Source organism: Bactrocera tryoni, chromosome 1, assembly GCF_016617805.1.
Source record: "Bactrocera tryoni isolate S06 chromosome 1, CSIRO_BtryS06_freeze2, whole genome shotgun sequence".
NCBI classification, from domain to species: Eukaryota; Metazoa; Arthropoda; class Insecta; order Diptera; family Tephritidae; genus Bactrocera; species Bactrocera tryoni.
In genome coordinates this window covers 35,191,073-35,202,048 of record NC_052499.1, presented here as the reverse complement: position 1 = coordinate 35,202,048, position 10,976 = coordinate 35,191,073, and positions in this window count along the sequence as shown.

Sequence of the window (10,976 nt, the reverse complement as noted above, 5' to 3'; positions counted from 1 at the left end):
CAGCTGCGGCAACTGAAAACTGCCGACCGTGGCTATGATGGGCAACCATTAACTGTAATATTTGTACAGGTATGTGTCTGTGCACGCAAGGTTGGCTATCAGAGCCAAGATGAGCTTTACTGACAACGTCGAATGCTCGTGAATGCTGTTGATATTTTAAGTTTTCCGTTCCGGGATTGCGGCCAATGTTATGCAAGTTACTTGTATTACATTCTACATAAATGTGTTATAGATTGTCAATATTAGGCATGAATAGTGAAAATAAATATGGAAATCATAATTTTAGATATAATAAAACTTGTTTCGTTAACATTATATAGAAATTAGAATTTTTCGAATACAGAAAGTTGAAAATCCGCAGTGTCAAGCCGTAAAAACGATTTCAAATGCTTGTTATACTCTGGCAACGAGTTGCTATAGTGTATAATATTTTTGTTCACCCAACGGTTGTATTTATGACTAAAACTACGAGATAGGTATAGGGTTATACACATAAATGATCAGGATGACGAGAAAAGTTGAAATCCGGGTGACTGTCTTCCTCGCTGTCCGTCTGTGTAAGCTTTAACTTGAATAAAAATTGAGATATTTTAATAAAACTTGGTATGCGGGAAACCCCGTGCGAAGAAAATTACGAGTACGTAATCGAGCGTAATCAGACCACTACCACGCCTACAAATCGTCATTAACCGAAAACATATAAAGTGCCATAACAGAGAACTAAATTAAGATAAATAAGTAAGGAAGGGCTAAGTTCGGGTGTCGCCGAACATCTTATACTCTCGCATGATAAAGTGATAATCGAGATTTCATTATCCGTCATTTACATATTTTTCAAATACCGTATTTGTGTAAAGTTTTATTTATTTCCTACATGTCATCAGGGTGTTAAAAAAATATTATATACCGAATTTCATTGAAATCGGTCTAGTAGTTCCTGAGATATGGTTTTTGGTCCATAAGTGGGCGAGGCCACGCCCATTTTCAATTTTTGAAAAAAGCCTGGATGCAGCTTCCTCCTGCAATTTCTTCCGTAAAATTTAGTGTTTCTGACGTTTTTTGTTGGTCGGTTAACGCACTTTTAGTGATTTTCAACATAACCTTTGTAAGGGAGGTGGGCGTGGTTATTATCCGATTTCTTCCATTTTTGAACTGTATATGAAAATGCCTGAAGGAAACGACTCTATATAGTTTGGTTGACATAGCTATAGTAGTTTCCGAGATATGTACAAAAAACTTGGTAGGGGGCGGGCCGCGCCCACTTTTCTAAAAAAAATACGTGCAAATATGCCCCACCCTAGTGCGATCCTTTGCGCCGAATTTCACTTTAATATACTTTATAGGTTTTCGGTTTTCGCCATTTTGTGGGCGTGGCAAGGCCGATTTTGCCCATCTTCGAACTTAACCTTCTTATGGAGCCAAGAAATACCTGTACCAAGTTTCATCATGATTTCTCAATTTTTACTCAAGTTACAGCTTGCACGGACGGACAGACAGACATCCGGATTTCAACTCTACTCGTCACCCTGATCACTTTGGTATATATAACGCTATATCTGACTCTTTTAGTTTTAGGACTTAACAACAACCGTTATGTGAACAAAACTATAATGCGAGTACTCTCCTTAGCAACTTTGTTGCGAGAGTATGAAAACTGTAATTTGGCACAGGGGATCGCAGTAGGAAAAGGCACCTATGAACACAAAATTTTGAATAATAACCACATTTGTTGACATAAATCTTAATCTTGATCTTTATTCTTAATTCTTGCAGACGGTTGTTTGTCTCACCTAAAAATAATCGAGATATATGTATATGAATTATACTTGTATATACCATATATAAGCGACTAGGATGACGAGACGAGTTAAAATCTGGGTCACTGCAAGCCAAAGCTTAAGGAAAAGTTGAGGATCCTTGATGAAATTTACTACATATTTCCTTGGCATCCTAGGGAGGTTTGCATTGAAGATGGGCGTAATCAGAAGTTTGCCAATCACACAAAATGTCTCTGTCTGAAAACGTATTATTCTTCTTCTTTACTGGCTTAGCACAGCTTACGAGGTTATAGCCGAGTTAACAGCAGTGCGCCAGTCTTTTCTTCTTTTTCGTCTTTCACCTCCTGATTTCTTCAACGGAGTGGAGGTCTTCAATTTCCTCTGGCTCCACCAGCGGATACTACATCGAAATCTTCGAAGCTGGAGTATTCTCTTCCATCCGGACAACATGACCTAGCCAGCGCAGCCTGATGGCAAAAGTGATTCTGCGTTGGATTTCATGGCTGATATGGTTGTTGATGTTAATGCTGGTTCCATGATAGACGAAAACATCATTTTTCAACAACAAACAACATTTGGGTGTCGGTCAACGTAACCTTACATAGCCATTTTAGTTCTGGGGGGATACCAAGTTCTGACAAAGCGGCATAAAGGAAGTTCCTTTTCGTGCCGTCGAAGGCGGCTTTAAAATCGACGAAGGGGTGGTGTCTGTCGTTCTTCCTTTCACGGTTTTTTTCACGATTTAGAGCTTAGTGAAAATCTGGTCGATAGTAAATTTTGTACGTCTAAAGCCGCACTGATAAGGTCCAATCAGTTTGTTGACGGTGGGCTTCAATCGTTCAAACACTACGCTCGAAACCTTATATGCGATAATAAGGAGGCTTTGTGTTCCAATCGTCATTTATGCTTTCATCCGATCATATCTTGCAAAGAAGCTGCGGCATGCAACTTATGAGTTCTTCGGCGCCTTATATGAGTAGCTCGGCCGGTAATTCATCGGCCCTTGCTGCTTTGTTGTTCTTCAGTCGGGTAATTGCTGTTCGAACCTCTTCATAGTCGGGCAATAGAACATCTATTCCATCTCGCCATCTCTAGATGATATGTATGTTTTATGCTGTTCTGCAGGCTGGAGAAGTGTTCCCTCAACTTATTAAAAGCCATAATTAAGCTCTACAATATGATAAAAACTATTATTTTATACAACGATTCCCTTAAATGGTGCATATCTCCCAAGCCGTTAGATATAAATCGACCAAATTTGCTTAGGATAAATATTTGTTATATGACAATGCCAAAATTAAGTCGGATAAAAACCACTCTCACTCCCCATATAACGGCTGTATTGAAAACTAACAAAGGTGTGATAATTCAATAGAAACATGAAGAAGAAGCATTAAATTTTAAACCCTAAATCGCATGAAAGGGATAAGAGCCGGTATCAAAATCGCACAGTAAGCGTAGCACCTTTTGTTAAATACCATAGTATCTGCTCTACGAATAACATTCGGCATTATCCTGCTATTCTTATCTAGCGCTGTGAAATTGAGCGATATCGGACCACAACCACGCCTCTTTCCCATATAACACAATTTTAAATTCTACATGATTTTTCGTACACAACTCAAGCACCAAAAAATATATTGGGATATGAGGTATGAAGATGTTAAAATTAATGGGTATATGTATGTATGTATGTCTATATACAGTACATATTGGACCTATGTATTTTCTCAATAAAGTTACTAATGAATATCATTTTTGAACAATAAATCATACCGAATTGTATTCCACGAGCATGGCAGATCAAGCCTCATGTCCTAATTGCATCTTTAATGTTCGAAATTGGAAAAAGAATCTAATTTTACGTAATCATATGTAACATATATGTTGTGTTTAGGGGCGTTTACATTGCTTACCCAAATTGAACTTATGCAAATGATGTATAGGCTACGAAGTAACACCGCGTGGGTGACTGGCGTTGAAACTAATTTTGGTACAGAACTGCATATTCACGGTTCCAGTTACGCTCCTAACAAAAATACAGATCGACGCTGCTGAGGATTAAAATATTTGTACTCCATTTGCCAGAGAAGTTCGACTCGAAATTCTGGCTTATTTTCTATAATTTCAATTACATCATTTAATCCCAAGTTGTTCAATAAGTTTTGTCGTTTGATAAGAAAAACATAATTTTATGACTCAAAGTACAGTATAATCTCGTATAATCTCAATGAACATTAATAAACTGGCTCCAACGTTCCTTCAATCTGTTGATCCCATTCCTGAAGTGAGAATCCGAAAGGTCTGCACAATACGCTTCTACAGCCGTTATGACCTCTTCATAACCACCACCGCATAAATTGTTTATCTGGAAACGAATGGAAGTCGCTGAGGGCCAAATCTGGTGGATACGGTGGATGCTCGAACAATTCGACCTTTAATTCATGGATTTTAGCCATTGTCGAAATGCTCTTATGACACGGTGCATTGTCCTGATTTTTTCTTCTGCAAACCGGGTTTTTTTCACGAATTTTTTCCTTCAATTGTTCCACTGTTCCAAAAGGTTACAATAGTGCTTCACCACTTTGCAAGTAATCCGCAAACGAAATTCCTCTCGCACTGCCTAATGAGATGTGTGGAGCCTCTACAAAATCTCTCTCAGTAACTCGACGATCTTCCAAACCCATATCCTATATTTTGGCTATGATTTCTGGAGTTGATGCGATTTTTGGACGTCCTTCACGTGAATCGTCTTCAAGGCATGTACGATCACGTTTAAATACAGTAACACTTCTTTCTATTGTTCTAATTGTAGGTGAACAATCGTTATACACTTTTAACATTCGTTCGTGGATTTCTTATGGTGCTACACCTTCCAAAAATAAGAATTTTTTTATTATACGATATTCTAATTTTTCCATTGTAAAAAAATACTGTGACACGGCGGCACTAAATGGTTTGAAAACAAAGAATGAATTGACAGATTGAAGAAGAGTGTACCAACGAAACAAAACAAAATTTGGGACAAAACTTATTGAACAATGTGGTCATTTTATAACCACAACTTAGCTACTTTTGCTCGTTACAGTGTTTTGTTGTTGTAAAATCCAGGTACTAATTTACATCGACTTTTTTAAAAAACAAGTAAGGAAGGGCTAAGTTCGGGTGTCACCGAACATTTTATACTCTCTCATGATAAAGTGATAATCGAGATTTCACTATCCGCCATTTACATATTTTTCAAATACCGTATTTGTGTAAAGTTTTGTTCCGCTATCATCATTGGTTCCTAATGTATACATATATTATACAGAGAAGGCATCAGATGGAATTCAAAATAGCTTTATATTGGAAGAAGGCGTGGTTGTAAACCGATTTCACCCATACTTTGTACATGTCATCAGGGTGTTAAGAAAATATTACATACCGAATTTCATTGAAATCGGTTGAGTAGTTCCTAAGATATGGTTTTTGGTCCATAAGTGGGCGACGCCACGCCCATTTTCAATTTTTAAGAAAAGCCTGGGTGCAGCTTCCATCTGCCATTTCTTCCGTAAAATTTAGTGTTTCTGACGTTTTTTGTTAGTCGGTTAACGCACTTTTAGTGATTTTCAACATAACCTTTGTATGGGAGGTGGGCGTGGTTATTATCCGATTATCCATTTTTGAACTGTATATGGAAATGCCTGAAGGAGACGACTCTATAGAGTTTGGTTGACACAGCTATAGTAGTTTCCGAGATATGTACAAAAAACTTAGTAGGGGGCGGGGCCACGCCCAATTTTCCAAAAAAAATACGTCCAAATATGCTCCTCCTTAATGCGATCCTTTATGCCAAATTTCACTTTAATATCTTTATTTATGGCTTAGTTATGACACTTTATAGGTTTTCGGTTTTCGCCATTTTGTGGGCGTGGCAGTGAGCCGATTTTGCCCATCTTCGAACTTAACCTTTTTATGGAGCCAAGAAATACGTAGTTTCATGATGATATCTCAATTTTTACTCAAGTTACAGCTTGCACGGACGGACGGACAGACAGACATCCGGATTTCAACTCTACTTGTCACCCTGATCACTTTGGTATACATAACCCTATATCTGACTCTTTTAGTTTTAGGACTTACAAACAACCGTTATGTGAACAAAACTATAATACTCTCCTTAGCAACTTTGTTGCGAGAGTATAATAATTTTGGGAGAGCTTATGTGTTGATAACAGCCGTGATTGCGCAATTTAATAGAGATCAGCGACACTACTTTGAATGCCCTATGGTCAGAATTAAGTTCCTCATTATAGCAACGAATTAGCTGGTCATCTTGAAAATATTCAAGAGATCAGAGCCAAACGGGGACAGATTATAAGCAACTTGGGACTTAACCCTTTATAACTCAACTAAGTGAAAACGGAAAAACTGTATCGTTTCTAATAGATTTCGGATAGAAATGAAATACGTGTTTTATAGTTTAAACAATTTTTTTTTTATTTGGGGGAAAAACAACAAAAAAGGGTATGTGACAGATATGTCACGTTATGTAACAACGTCTCTAAGCTCATTAAATAATAATTAATACGTAGGTTGCTATATATATTTCTGGCCTAATAATGTAAATAGGCATATTTATCAACGAAAATGTTTTTTTTTTAATTTTTTTTTATTTTTTTTATTTATTTTTATTTTATTTTTTTTTTCGATTGCTGTTTTGTTTCGGGCTCATACGCATAGATCCATGATTCGTCTTTTGAAGCACAGCGATTGTATTTTTCAGCATTTCTTTACACCAATCCACACGAGCCTTTTTTGAGCGATTGTCAAATTGTGCGGGATCCAACGAGAACAAACCTTTTTTACGGCCAGGTGTTCATGCAATATCGAATGTATGCTGGTGGGAGAAATGCATAGGATGCCTCTAACTGAAGGTATGTTACGTGACGGTCTTGTATTATCAGTTAACGTACGGCATCGATGTTTTCTGGCACAACGGCTGTTTTTGGACGACCTTCACGGAATTCGTCTTTGAGCGAGCGTCGGCCACGATGGAATTCATTGTACCAGTTTTTCACAGTGCTATAGGATGGTGCTTCATAGCCATACAAAGATTTTAGTTCATCGATGCACTCATGTCGTGATAATCCACGTCGAAAGTTGTGAAAAATGATCGCACAAAAATGTTCACGAGTTAATTCCATTTTTGACCGAAATGAATTTTTTAATTCCCTGTAAATAAAACAATTCACGATTAAATGACAAAACGTTCTGAGTGATGTTATGCTAAAAAATGTCAAACTTTCCAATGGAAATGTCAGATTGCACCTGGCAACACTTAGTGTTGCCCTAGGCCAGAATATATATAGCAGCCCTCGTATTTGTATTTTGTGAATATTTACATGTTTTTAAGAAGTGTGAAATTCTTTGAAGCAGTTGTTTTGCTTGTTGAAGCATAAAGCCACACCACATTTTTCACATACCGTTTGTGATACTCCAACACATCCTGGACGCTTGCAACGAATTCGTTTTTCTGCCCATTTCGGCCAGTGTCCAAATTGATCTTGCCTAACTGCCATAGGAGGAACATGTTGGGCTGGGCCCTTATCCTTTTTAGATTGTATCTCCGCTTCGATTCCTCTTCGTTTCATAGTGGACTTTGTACCCAATTTGCACAACACCGTGGCAACTTCTAAACGAAAATCAGCAGATGACAACTGATTGCCCTCTAATTATTTTTCTTTATGAGCTCTTTTGTATAAGAGCCAAGCATTAGACATTGCAATGTCTAAAAAGTGATAGAATAGACGAACGTGCCATCGCTTGCTTCTTAGCAATATCTTATAGCGGCCCAGGATGCTGTCAATGAGATCAACCCCACCCATGTGCCGGTTGTACTCGGCTACAATATAAGGTCTTTCAATATCTATGTACCTTTTGTTTGCCTTATCATAGCGGCGTACTGTGGACTTCGGTAGCTCACCAGCGAAATTAGAAGCAAGAGTTACACTTTTGTTGTCTTTCCAGACAACGGTGGCTATATCTATTCCTTGCACATTTCCAACATATTCTACGCTGTGACCACGGCTCTTTTTCGAAATATCCTTATCTGTTGGCAGTTTACAGTCAGGTATCCTATTTCTTCGTATTCTTCCTAAACTAAGAATTCCTTCCTTGGCCAAGTATTCTTTAAGTGACAATGACGTGAAATAGTTGTCGAAATAAAGTTTATAGTTTTGGTTCTTTGGAATATTTCTGACCAGTCTCATGACAACATTTGAAGCAGCACCTAAATCTGGTTCTCCGGGTTTCAAAATATTTTCAGTTCCAGATTCCACTTCAAAACTATACGCGAATCCGTTAGTGTCGCAAAGTACAAATATTTTAAATCCCCATTTTTTCGGCGTTTTAGGGTTATATCGTTTTAGGTTATGTCGAGCTTTGGTGGAGCAAATTTGCTCATCTACACATAGCTGACTTTGTAGCGGAATTTTTTTTGCAAGTTTCGTTTAGTTTTGCCATATTGGTCGAATTTTTAAAAAGTCTATCAGCTTGGGGATGATCACGAGAAAGCATCTTAGAATTGTCATTAAAGTGAATACATTGTTTCAATTTTTCAAACTTATTCGCTGCCATTGTTTCATTTATGAAAGGTGTACCGATTTCTTTATTCCAATGTTTCGTCACTCTCGGGAGGTGCACCAAAAACATCATGTATGTTATCCCAATAAATTGTTGAACGTCGATTTCGGATACATGGAAACTATTGTTGGGATCCTTTTCCCTTATGTATAGGTTAGTTTGTTGCGCAATATCTTTGATTAATTCAAGAGGAAATATTTTTAGGAAAATGTTGGGTGTTTCCAAATCCAAAATATCAGCAGGTAGTTCTTCCTTTCCAGTGAAACGTATTTGACGTTCGTTTAGTTCAATATTCTTTTTCTTCCAGACTACATTCATTTTTGGTTTAAGGCGATGTGACGATCCTTTCTGAGTGGCATTTGTAGGCATGGCTGATTCCTCTAAGCGAACGTCAATATCTTCCCTTTCGTTTTCCAAAAGAGCGTCATTTTGCTCACAATCGAGTTCAAAGTCTGAACTTATATCGCCCTCAGGATCAAAATCGGGATCTGTAACGCTATTATCGTCAGTTTCGAACCCATCTTCACTACTTTCATAATTCATCAACTCTTCAAGAATTTTATCAGCAGATAAAGTTACGAGACGCCATTCTGGTGAAGTATATAAGAAATCAACACAAACAAATTTTTAGTGACCCGTATTACTCAATGTTACAGAAATGGTACAAACCTAAACTTCACTATATATTGTATTAGCGAACATTTTTCGTATTATATTATAGAAATTAAACATAATAGTGAACTTACCTGGACTTTTCCACTAAATATTTTATTAAAACACTGAAAATTTTCTTATTTTTATCTTTTCGGTAATTGCAAGCACGTGCATTCACTAACTTTACCACAGCGAAAAAGAAAGTACCGTTTTATAAGTAATGCCAATACATAAAAACCAGAGAATTTTAAAATTGAAAAATACGGAGTGTGACAGTGCTGCTCCATACTAAAAAGGGAAAAATTAAATTTCCTATGTTTTGTACCCTCTAAAAGGGTTTCTAACATATCTGTCACATGATGCTATAAAGGGTTAAGTTTCTTTATAGTCTGGTCTCTTAAAAAGAAGGTATCACATGGGTTTTCGGTGAAACCAGTTCTGACTATGCACACGAACGGTTTCAAATTTATTCTGTTTGGGAGATAAATGATAAAATGTGAAAAAACTGCAAGATTTCTTTGAAATATTTATATATATATCTAGTTAGATCGGCTATTTTTAAACAGAAATGAAAAGTAGCTTTTGTTGGGTAAGTTCAACTGAGAACTCATGCAAATATGTAACATATACGAGTCGTTCATGTAAGTGGTTGTCGGGAGCTCGGGGCAGATGTGTGGATACGCACTCAAAAGTACACACAAACCGGATGTACTCGTGAATACTGACCACACGCATTTCTAACTATGCTCGGCATTAAGAAAATACATTCAGATCAACTACAATTCTATATGTATGTATATATAACTTATACGTATATAACATTTCGTCTACATATAATAGTATATAGATGCTAAATTTCAAATGTGGGTGTTCATCTCTGTCTGAGTTTTCGAAGGGATGCCCCTGAGTAGATTTTCGCTTTGTATGCATTTATATTTAAAACAGATTTTCGTTTAGAAGAAAATTGCGTAAATATATTATGAAACGATGCAGCTGACAAAAGAGTAAGGTGAAGGAAAAATTAAATGCACTTTATGTGAAAGCGTACGTCAACATCAGAAAACACACACCAACACAACTATGTCATTGTACATATGTATATGCTAGCGAATATCTGGAGTTATCAGGAAACTCCTTTTCTCATATGCATTCGAATGATGTATTCGGTATGTGTGCTTGCTTTGCTGCAACATGCTGAAATACTGGGTGCTAAAATTGAGATGAGATTGGTTGAAATTCCTTCTTCCGGAATGCTTACCTCTGTATCTATTCTAGTTACTAACAGAATGAAAGACAAATCATTATACTTATTTATAAGATTCCTAAAAATGTATAGTATTTACAGAGCAAATAGCGGATAACACACTGAGATGGCTAATTCTTGGGTCTATGGAACTGTATTTGAAGTACGCTATGAGCCTTCTGAAAAGTATTCTCAAGTGTAGTATGAAGTTAGTAGCTGATTACATTGTGTAGAATTCGCACATTTAGAAAAGTTCTAGTTTGGTTCTTACACCTTTGCCTTGTTTAAAAGCGCTTTTGCATGTTGGTTGGCGAATGCTTTAGTTTTATATTGAATAAAAACTGATGGTGGAACGCTCTTTTGGAAAAAAGAAGCCTCTGCTTCAACATAAAGTTGAACATTTATAAATTAAAAGAGAAATTTTTTTGAGAATGGAAGGTCTTCTACTTTTGCAACAAAGGACTTTTACTTATTAATCAAAGTTCTTTCGACTCAATACCGGGAACTATAAAAAACATTCTGGTGGTGCCAGTTCATTATAGTATCTTACCTCTCAATTTGTGTAATGTAAGAAGAAATAAAAAGAAAGTAAAATGAAGCCATATTTATAAATCCACAAAAATAGTGTATAACTGTATTAAAGTCGCCTGTTTCTTAATTGTTTTATATATGTA